Source organism: Canis aureus, unplaced genomic scaffold, assembly GCF_053574225.1.
Source record: "Canis aureus isolate CA01 unplaced genomic scaffold, VMU_Caureus_v.1.0 NW_027326411.1_RagTag, whole genome shotgun sequence".
Taxonomy (NCBI): Eukaryota; Metazoa; Chordata; class Mammalia; order Carnivora; family Canidae; genus Canis; species Canis aureus.
In genome coordinates this window covers 73,466-85,472 of record NW_027554412.1, presented here as the reverse complement: position 1 = coordinate 85,472, position 12,007 = coordinate 73,466, and the positions used below count along the sequence as shown (strand labels likewise).

Sequence of the window (12,007 nt, the reverse complement as noted above, 5' to 3'; positions counted from 1 at the left end):
ACCCATAAAAAGAAAGCATCAGGTTTGTCCCTCCCGGGAAGACGCGTTTAAGAGAATCTTACATCTCTTTCCCAAGCTGTCCAATGTTCAAGGGAATGGCACCTCCACCAGCACAATCCTGACAGAGAGGACATGGAGCTGAGCACCCCACCAGTGTGCAATGGACAGAGAGCATGAGCCAGAAATGAACATTTATTCTTGGAATTGTTTGCTGCCAAAGCACAACCTAACCCATCCTGACATACCAGCCATTTGCAAAAATCAATGGTATACTTTGTAAATAATAGGAATCATTTAGTCTAAGTATTTATATTACTATTTACTAGGTACTAATTAATATTGTGTGGTTCAACCCAGTAGTGCCTAAAAATAGAGTCCACTAAAAACATCTGCAATGAATCTGGGTATTTATAAACATGATTTCATGTGTTTATTCACTTGACAACACAGAAATCTGCAAATCGTCTAGTTTTGTCAGTTTCTCAGGTCCTAATACATGGCTATAAAAAATACAAGCTTTCTAAAATTCAGTTCTTGTTTGTTAAATATTATTTATAATATCAAAGTTAATTGTTATTTTCTAACTAGAGACAGCACTAAAGAGGTAAACTAAATGTCACACACAGTGATTGTTAATGCATATTTATATACATGTTTTTTTAAAGCTATCACACATAGTGATGAAAGAAAACATGCAATTCAAAAGCACTGGCCATGGATAATATAAACAACTTTCTACTAAGTTAGGTTTTCATCCATGGTGGTCTATCTTTACACGCTTAAAGGAAATTCTCACTTTCTGGCATATGAGGGGATGTTCATAACATACTCATCAACGACAATGGTTTCCAAAGGTGAAAATAAAAGGGAGTAAGTCCCTTAAAGAACCTATTCTTATACAGAAAATAGTGAATACTGTATTAACTAAAAGGGAATCTGTTCTCAGACTTGGAGTCTATTATAACCCAAGGGTACCTTTAACAGTATTTCATTGCCATATATCTTTTAAAGCTAGCTTCTCCAACTATGTCAATACTTCAACGTCATTAATATTAGTTCCTGGAATCTACTGACCACACTTTGTCAATCTGTAATTTGCATATCACCACTCTGAAATGGATTATTTTCATTTCCAGAGTGAAACAAATGAATGGAAAGGGGAAAAAGTTACCATTTCCAAAGTTTCCTGTGAAGATGGAACAAAAATTAAGTTGCCAAGACAAGTACCATGCCAGTCATTGTTCAAAACCATGGGAAACGTTTACATAAGAGTGTTTCGCAGAATTCTGCAAAGGCTCTGAGTGGATTCACAGACACGCTGTCTTATACTCACACACTCTGGAAAGATACAACGTGATAGAGAGAAAACTTACTTTATGGTTAATTTAGGTGAAGAAATTTTAGGATTAGAAGAATGTGACTGAGAATGAAACTAGACCACTCTCTTGCACCATACACAAAGATAAACTCAAAATGGATGAAAGATCTAAATGTGAGACAAGATTCCATCAAAATCCTAGAGAAGAACACAGGCAACACTCTTTTTGAACTTGGCCACGTAACTTCTTGCAAGATACATCCACGAAGGCAAGAGAAACAAAAGCAAAAATGAACTATTGGGACTTCATCAAGATAAGAAGCTTTTGCACAGCAAAGGATACAGTCGACAAAACTAAAAGACAACCTACAGAATGGGAGAAGATATTTGCAAATGACATATCAGATAAAGGGCTAGTTTCCAAGATCTATAAAGAACTTATTAAACTCAACATCAAAGAAACAAACAATCCAATCATGAAATGGGCAAAAGACATGAACAGAAATTTTACAGAGGAAGACCTAGACATGGCCAACATGCACATGAGAAAATGCTCTGCATCACTTGCCATCAGGGAAATACGAATCAAAACCACAATGAGATACCACCTGACACCAGTGAGAATGGGGAACATTAACAAGATAGGAAACAACAAATGTTGGAGAGGATGTGGAGAAAGGGGAACCCTCTTACACTGTTGGTGGGAATGTGAACTGGTGCAGCCACTCTGGAAAACAGTGTGGAGGTTCCTCAAAGAGTTAAAAATAGACCTGCCCTACGACCCAGCAATTGCACTGCTGGGGATTTACCCCAAAGATACAGATGCAATGAAACGCCGGGACACCTGCACCCCGATGTTTCTAGCAGCAATGTCCACAATAGCCAAACTGTGGAAGGAGCCTCGGTGTCCATTGACAGATGAATGGATAAAGAAGATGTGGTTTATGTATACAATGGACTATTACTCAGCCATTAGAAATGACCAATACCCACCATTTGCTTCGATGTGGATGGAACTGGAGGGTATTATGCTGAGTGAAATAAGTCAATTGGAGAAGGACAAACATTATATGGTCTCATTCATTTGGGGAATATAAAAAATAGTGAAAGGGAATAAAGGGGAAAGGAGAAAAAAATAAGTGGGAAATATCAGAAAGGGAGACAGACCATGAGAGACTCCTAACTCTGGGAAACGAACTAGGGGTGGTGGAAGGGGAGGTGGGGGGTGGTGGGGGTGACTGGGTGACGGGCACTGAGGGGGGCACTTGATGGGATGAGCACTGGGTGTTATTCTATATGTTGGCAAATTGAACACCAATAAAAAATAAATTTATTAAAAAAAAAGAATGTGACTGAAAAGTCTGAAACACAAAAACAAACAAAAAACCGCCAAGGTGTGCAGGGACAGAAAAGAGGAGATACCATATGGAAGCCAGGAAAAAAAAAAAAAAAAGGAAGCCAAGAGTCAGTCACTCCCTATTCACACATTCTTGGGAGAAGACAGGCCCACACACAAGAAAGGACAAAGACACACTCTGTGCACATGGATGCCACTCAAAATTAGAGAAAATTAGAAAAATTAGAGGCCTGCTCACACAGGCCTTTCCCCAAATGGCATCTTAGTGGGGTCCCCTGGTCTCCCTTCCTAAAATCTCCACACAGCCCCTCAGCCACTTGAGGTTTCTTGGTGCTTATCACAACCTGTGATGGATACTTCATTTGTCTTGTCTATGGTTCAGTCTTTCCTAGTCAAATACCAGCCACAAGGGGGCAAAGACATTTATCTATGTCACTCACTGCTGAATTCCAACTGTCTTAGCACAGGGCTTGCCACAGTAGGTGGCTCCGTAAATATTCGCTGAATGAAGAATGAATGTGTGAACACTGGAATCTCTACCAATTTTAGCTATAATAATATCGCAGCATTGCTTATCACCATTGTGTTTGGAAAATTTCTACTATACAACTATAATTATCTCAAGTCATATATTCAATTAACTAAGATAGGTAAAAGACTTCAAATTAGTTCATAAAAGCCTAGTCATTGAATATAGCAATACAGAGGTGTCTGGGTGGCTGACTTGATTAAGCATCCAACTCTTGATCTTGGCTCAGGTCATGGTCTTTGGGTCATGAGATTGAGCCCCATGTTGGGCTCTGGACTCAGTGTGGAATCTGCTTGAGATTCTCTCTCCTCCTTCTACCCCTCTCCTCTCTCTCTCTCTCTCTAACAAATGTTGGGAAAATAAAGAAAATACTAATATAAACATAGAGGTTCCTATCTTCTGAATATTTAGGATCTAATTCCCAAACAATCCAAGGTTACAGGAATATAGACATTATGATATTCACCAATAAACTGACAATGTTCATACCAGCCCTCATTTAAACATTTCTTCCCACCTAATACATGCCCTCTATGCTGTCATTGGTTTTTACCTTGGATGCCATTAACATGACTGCAAAAATACAGGACTTCACAGGGCTGATGAAAATGATGACGAAGTGATGCTGGTGGTAAACAAGCCTCTGAAAGAGGTCTGCTAGTCAGCAACTGAGAAAAACGTAACATATCTGACAAAACTCCCCACTTTGAAAGGGAACAATCTGAATACCGAACTTTAAAAATGAACAAAAACCAAATACTACTGGAGAAACTAAAGTCTTCAAATATTTTTGTTAAACTGCCCTTTTAACTGGAAAAGTCAAAGTGCTATTATAAAATGTTGGCAGCAATATTATGCCAACAAAGGAAAATTCAGCAGGATACAATGCATCCATGCTAAGAATTAGCAGTTACAACTGTAACCTACAATATTCTTAATTACATTTCAAATGTGGTCACATTTTATATTTCCTGTTCCTACATAAAGTTCTGTTCACTTCCCCCACCATTTTCTTGCTCTTTTCGTACCTGTTTAATGCAGATTAATTGTAACTGGCCTTTTCCTACTATGTATTATTACTAGATAAATGGACCACAGAATAACAACATCAACAGAGAAAGCTAACAGGGTTCTGACCTTCACTGAGAGTGAATCTAGCTATGCCAGAAGTGGAACTGAAAATGCATTTATTTCACAAAAACAACCAAAAAAAAAATAATAAGCCACCCAAACAGTGTCAGAATACAAAGTACAATAATAAGAATTAGGTTTTCTTTATCCTGAGAGCTAATTTCCCCCACCTCCAGGGCTTTGTCATTTAAGAAATTCTGTTATACAGTGTCATGAAGCCACCAAATTTCTCCAATAATTTTTAAATTAAGGACATCGACCTTTTGCCAATAAACTGTTTCCAGAGAAAGCACAAACTAACGCTTTCTAGGATAAAAACTGATAGCCACTAAAAATAGAGATGAAAACAAAATAGACTATACAGGACAACTGGATTCCTACATGCACAAGAATGTAGATTCTTAGATCCCTATCTCACACCATACACAAAAAAATAGCTCAAATTTTAAATCAAGGGGTAAATCCTCATAACCTTGGGTTTGCAAAGAGATTCTTAGATATGCTACCAAGAGCATAAGCAGCACAAGATAAAATGGACACTGATCTTTATAGAAATTAGAACTTTTGTACAAAGGATACTATCAGACAAGTGAAATGATAGCCTACACAAGGGGAAAAAATATTTACAAGGCGAAAATATGATAAGGGTTTAATATCTAAAATATATAAAAAATGCCAAACTCAACAACAAAAAGGCAATCAGATCGCCAAAGACTACCTGAAAACATGCTCAACATCATTAGTCATTAGGGAAATGCAAATCAAAACCACAATGAACTACCACTTCATGCCCACGAGAATGGCTATAATCAAAAATTACTCAGTGTAACAGGTAGTGATGAGGATATGGAGAAATTGGAACCCTCATATAATGCTGGTAGGAATGTAAAATGGTGCAGACTCCACGGAAAACACTTTGATGGTTCCTTCTCACAAGCCTAAACAGAACTACTATATAAGCAGGCATTTCAGCTGCTAAGTGTCTACCCAAAAGAACCGCAATCGGGACTCAAAACAGATAGTTGTACAGCAATGTCCATTGCAGCACCATTCACAATAGCCAAAAGGTGGACACATGCAAGTGTCCATCAACAGACAAATGGACAAACAACATGCAGTGTATACACATAGTGCAATGTTATTCAACCGAGAAAGAGAAGGAGATTCTGATACATGCTACAACATGGACAAACCTTGAAAGCATTGCATGGAGTGGTATAGTTACAAAAGGGCAAGTACTGTATAGTTCCACTTATGTGAACTATGTAAAACAGTTAAAATATAGAGACAAAGCGTAGAATGGTGGTTGCCGGGAGCTGGGGGTGGGCAACAAGGGAAGGTAGCGCTTAACAGCCACAGAGTTTCTGTGTAGAGTGATGAGAAGGTTTTGGAAATAGAGAGTGGTGATGTTTGCACGACATTCTGAATATACCTAATGGCATTACATTGTACGTTAACATGGTAAAAATGGCAAACTTTATACATGTATCTTACCTTAAAGAAAAACTGAAAAATAAAAGCCAACTACATGTACATTATGAAACATTGTACTCCTTACAGCTAAAAGAGAAATCACACCACTGCCATTAAGATTATACAATGAGTCTCAAAATGAAAGACAAAAACTACATAATGAATGAAAATTATTGGCAGAATTGAGAGGACTGTATGAGAGGACTGTTGCACATACAAAGTTCTGTACAATGCCATGAGACACAACATATTCAGCAACTTGTTTACATGGCATTTCTGTAAAGACTAAGATAATAATCTTAGTATGAGAGGACTGTTGCACATACAAAGTTCTGTACAATGCCATGAGACACAACATATTCAGCAACTTGTTTACATGGCATTTCTGTAAAGACTAAGATAATAATCACAATAAGATGATATATTAAACCTTTTTAAATGAAGTTTATTTTTATCTATTTTTAATTCTTTTTCCCTTATTTTTTGTATATTTGTTATTGGGGTTCGATTGGCCAACATATACTACAACACCCGATGCTCATCCCGTCAAGTGCCCCCCTCAGTGCCAGTCACCCTGTCACCCCAACCCCGGCCGACCTCCCCTTCCACCACCCCTTGTTCGTTTCCCAGAGTTAGGTGTCTCTTATGTGCTGTCACCCTCACTGATATTTCCCACTCATTTTCTTTCCTGTCCCCTTGAATCCCTTTCACTAGTTTTTATATTCCCCGAATGAATGAGACCATATGATGTTTGTCCCTCTCCGACTGACTTACTTCACTCAGAATAATATATTAAATCTAACAGACGACAGGGTAACAAATAGAGAATTTGCTTCTGTATCTCCCTCTAGATCTGGTCTAGTCTGATTCACCTGCTTCTTTTGTGTATAAATTTCTGTCACCAATTAACAGTATTTATTGAATACATACAGTACAGTACAGTCACTGCAGCAAAGTCTACTGCTATTACCCACTGTAATAAATAAAGCCATTCATTTGAAAAACTCAACAAAAGGAGAAATGACGGTTGGGCTTTTTGTAATAGCAAGAGCACGCAATGTAGCAGAGTCATTGGCTAACATGTAGTAAGTATGCTAGCAGATATTTACCTTACAAGAAAACTATTAATAGAACAGAAGTGAAAGCCCACCTCTAAGAGCTACTGTGAGAAATGCCACTAAGTGATTTTCCTGTTTAAAAATGAAAAATCCAGGGCAGCCCGGGTGGCTCTGCAGTTTAGCGCCAGCTTCGGTCCAGGGCCTGATCCTGGGGACCGGGGATCGAGTCCGACATCTGGCTCCCTGCTTGGAGTCTGCTTCACCCTCTGCCTGTGTCTCTGCCTCTCTCTCGCTCTGTGTGTCTCTCATGAATAAATAAAATCTTAAAAGTTAAATAAAAATTAAATAAAAATGAAAACCCATTATTACATGAAGACGACTTTTTTTTTTTTTTTAATTTTTATTTATTTATGATAGTCACAGAGAGAGAGAGAGAGAGGCAGAGACACAGGCAGAGGGAGAAGCAGGCTCCATGCACCGGGAGCCCGACGTGGGATTCGATCCCGGGTCTCCAGGATCGCGCCCTGGGCCAAAGGCAGGCGCTAAACCACTGCGCCACCCAGGGATCCCTGAAGACGACTTTTTGCTTCATTCATAAATACTTGAGGAGCAGTAACAAGGACAAGAACAAGTGTCCTGGTTTAATTTAAGAATGAAGCTCTATGTACTGATCTCCCCCCAACAAAAGTTGTATCCAAATGCCAAATCACACGCTGCTTTCTGTTCACACAGAACAGCTTGCGGTCAGCCACATACCTAATGAGCTTGATTTGCTATGGAAGAGAACTGTAAAAATAAAAACATGATCCATTCAAAACTCCAGAGTATACCTCATTTTGGAAGCCATTTGAAGAAAAAAGAGCAAGTTGAAGATGCTGATTTTCCATGATGAAATACAGTCAACATCAAAAGGGAAAAATAATTCATGTTTTAAATGAAATATGAAAACAAAACATTTGTAGGACATTGGCAAGGCCAATAAAGTCCATTCTAGTTACTTCAAAGGGCTTCTGCAAGTGGCAATATTGCAGTGATATAGTCAAAACCTTTCTTCTTTCGAATCTACTGCTTTAAGAATGGAACTTCATGCTTTTGATGTTGGAAATAAAGGTTAACCAGGTTTCTTAAGATGAGCCTATGGTATAAACAATTTGAATGTTGGCCAAACATTTTTTTCTTTTTTTTTAATAAATTTATTTTTTATTGGTGCTCAATTTGCCACCATACAGAATAACACTCAGTGCTCATCCCATCAAGTAAGTGCCCCCCTCAGTGCCCGCCACCCAGTTACCCCCACCTGCCACCCACCTCCCCTTCAACTACCCCTAGTTCGTTTCCCAGAGTTAGGAGTCTCTCATGGTCTGTCTCCCTTTCTGATATTTCCCACTCATTTTTTCTTTCCCCTTTAATCCCTTTCATTATTTTTTATATTCCCCAAATGAATGAGACCATAAAATGTCCTTCTCCGATGGACTTATTTCACGCAGCATAATACCCTCCAGGTCCATCCACGTCAAAACAAATGATGGGTATTGGTCATTTCTAATGGCTGAGTAATATTCCATTGTATACATAAACCACATCTTCTTTACCCATTCATCTTTCGATGGACATCGAGGCTCCTTCCACAGTTTAGCTATTGTGGACACCGCTGCTAGAAACATCGAGGTGCAAGTGTCCTGGCGTTTCACTGCATTTGTATCTTTGGGATAAATCCCTAGCAGTGCAATTGCTGGGTCCTAGGGCAGGTCTATTTTTAACTCTTTGAGGAACCTCCACACAGTTTTCCAGGGTGGCTGCACCATTGCACATTCCTACCAACAGTGCAAGAGGGTTCCCTTTCCTCCGCATCCTCTCCAACTTTTGTGGTTTCCTGCCTTGTTAATCTTCCCCATTCTCACTGGTGTGAGGTGGTATCTCATTGTGGTTTTGATTTGTATTTCTCTGATGGCCAGTGATGCGGAGCATTTTCTCATGTGCTTCTTGGCCATGTCTGTGTCTTCCTCTGTGAGATTTCCGTTCATGTCTTTTGCCCGTATCTTGATTGGATTGTTTGTTTCTTTGCTGTTGAGTTTAAGAAGTTCTTTACAGATCTTGGATACTAGGCCTTTAACTGAGATGTCATTTGCCAATATCTTCTCCCATTCTGTAGTTGTCTTTTAGTTTTGTTGACTGTATCTTTTGCTGTGCAAAAGCTTCTTACCTTGATGAAGTCCCCATAGTTCATTTTTGCTTTTGTTTCTCTTGCCTTCATGGATGTATCTTGCAAGAAGTTACTGTGGCCAAGTTCGAAAAGGGAGTTGCCTATGTTTTCCTCTAGGATTTTGATGGATTCTTGTTTCACATTTAGATCTTTCATCATTTTATCTTTGTGTATGGTGCAAGAGAGTGGTCTAGTTTCATTCTTCTGCATGTGGATGTCCAATTTTCCAGCACCATTTACTGAAGAGACTGTCTTTTTTCCAGTGGATAGTCTTTCCTCCTTTGTCAAATATTAGTTGACCATAAAGTTGAGGGTCCACTTCTGGATTCTCATTTCTGTTCCATTGATCTATGTGTCTGTTTTTGTGCCAGTACCACACTGTCTTGATGACCACGGCTTTGTAGTACAACCTGAAATCTGGCATTCTGATGCCCATGGCTATGGTTTTCTTTTTTTTTTTTTTTTTTAATTTTCATTTTATTTATGGGAGAGAGAGAGAGAGGCAGAGAAGAGGGAGAAGCAGGTTTCATGCACCGGGATGCCCGATGTGGGATTCGATCCCAGGTCTCCAGGATCACGCCCTGGGCCAAAGGCAGGCGCCAAACCGCTGCGCCACCCAGGGATCCCGGTTTTCTTTTTTAATATTCCCCTGGCTATTCGGGGTTTTTTCAGATTCCACACAAATCTTATAATAATTTGTTCCAACTCTCTGAAGAAGTCCATGGCATTTTGATAGGGATTGTATTAAACGTGTGAATTGGGATCCCTGGGTGGCGCAGCAGTTTAGCACCTGCCTTTGGCCCAGGGCATGATCCTGGAGACCCGGGATCGGGCTCCCGGTGCATGGAGCCTGCTTCTCCCTCTGCCTGTGTCTTTGCCTCTCTCTCTCTCTGTGTGTGACTATCATAAGTAAATAAAAATTAAAAAATAAATAAAAATAAATAAAAATAAATGTGTAAATTGCCTTGGGTGATCACTGACATTTTCACAATATTAATTCTTCCAATCCTTGAGCATGGAGTATTTTTCCATCACTTTGTGTCTTCCTCACTTTCTTTCAGAAGTGTTCTGTAGTTTTTAGGGTATACATCCTTTACCTATTTGGTTAGGTTTATTCCTAGGCATCTTATGCTTTTGGGTGCAATTGTAAAAGGGATTGACTCCGTAATTTCTCTTTCTTCAGTCTCATTGTTAGTGTACAGAAATGCCACTGAATTCTGGGCATTGATTTTGTATCCTGCCACACTTGGGCCGAACATTTTTAAAAGAATTAAACAGAACTTATTTAAAAGAAAAAAAGTTATGTATGTATTGAAGTCTTTAAAAGAGCCAGAGGAAAAAAACATGCTTTGAAAGATTACTTCAAAACAGAGATCCTGACAGCTGACCTCTAACTAGAAATTTTAGGAATAATCATTTCATCATCTTTCACTATACTGAAATATAAATAGATAGATGATAGATAGATAGATAGATAGATACACAGATAGATAACAAGAGCCTACCTAGCATTCTTTGCTTACTAAAAATGCCATTCAAGGGGGATCCCTGGGTGGCGCAGCGGTTTGGCGCCTACCTTTGGCCCAGGGCGCAATCCTGGAGACCCGGGATCGAGTCCCACGTCGGGCTCCCGGTGCATGGAGCCTGCTTCTCCCTCTGCCTGTGTCTCTGCCTCTCTCTCTCTCTCTCTGTGACTATCATAAATAAATAAAATTAAGACAAAAAAAAAAAGATTTAAAAATGCCATTCAAGAAGACGCAGGTGGCCTGGGTCGAGGTCCTGGGATCAAGTCCCTTGTTGGGCTCCCTGCTTGGAGCCTGCTTCTCCCTCTGCCTGTGTGTCTGCCTCTCTCACGACTAAATAAATAAAATCTAAAAAAAAAAAAAAATAACAGAGGCAAACAGGGAGATCATTCAAGATAGTCACATAAAAACTTCTGAAATCCTTTCCCTCAACAGACACAATATATCTACAGCTACATATAAAACAATTATCTCTGAGCAGGACAGCTACTCCACAACGAAGAATTAAACAGACAGGGAGGAGAGACAGATGCAGTTGTATTTTTGCCGAAAACCTCACCTCCCCCCATGCAACGACCTATGGAGGAGGGGTTGCACAAATACAGAACCCCTCCCTGAGGGAGGGAATCTGTACTACACATCAGGCACCATGACCCATGGGAGATGCACCAGACAGACAGCCCCCAAAGCACCTGGCTTTGGAAACCAGTGGAGCTTCCGTCCAGGAGACTCCTAGGGCTGTACTGAGTGCAGGCTCTGCTTTTACAGGGCTCACAATCAGACTCATTTGCCTCAGGACCCAGTACAAAAGCACCAGTTTGAAAGGAGCCTAGACCAGATGTGAAGGGGTTCCATTTGCTAATCTTAAAGCATCTACCAGAAGGGCAAAAGCCCACTCAGATTCCCTCCAAAGACAAAAGATACCGGAGAGTGCCATATTTACGCTTTCTCTACCTTGCTACTGCCAATGCTGGCAGGAGCTATTTTTGCATTCCCATAACCTTCTAGTACCTCCTTCCCCCTCCATACTGCTGCCACGGCCCTGCCAGAAGCAGGAGGCCAGTGCCCTGACCTCTAGTTACACTCCCACTGCCAGAGGCCTCCAAGCCAGCAGGTACATGCAACCCACACAGGGGGTGCCTACTGAATATGAGACTCTGGGGCCAGGGTGGATTGTGTTTGTGAGCCCCACAGGTCTAGAATAATTGGGGAAACAGTATGAGAGACAACCAAACACTGAAGCAAGGCTACTATAAACAAAAATGTTCACCCACACACAGCCACACCTTCAGGACTAGAAGAGATAGCTGTTTCACCTAACACAAAGACATACATACATACAAAGTCAGGCAACATGAGGAAACAGGTAAACATGTTCCCAATGAAAGACCAGGATTAAACCCCAGAAAAACTCA

The 12,007-nt window shown here is 40.1% G+C and overlaps 1 protein-coding gene across 14 annotated transcripts in view; it reads right to left on the bottom strand.

Annotated features, from left to right (window-relative positions):
* LOC144309457 (outer dynein arm-docking complex subunit 2-like) overlaps positions 1–12,007 on the bottom strand; it is a 271,308-nt gene that overhangs the window by 247,772 nt on the left and 11,529 nt on the right. The gene's annotated exons all lie outside the window — the stretch shown is intronic.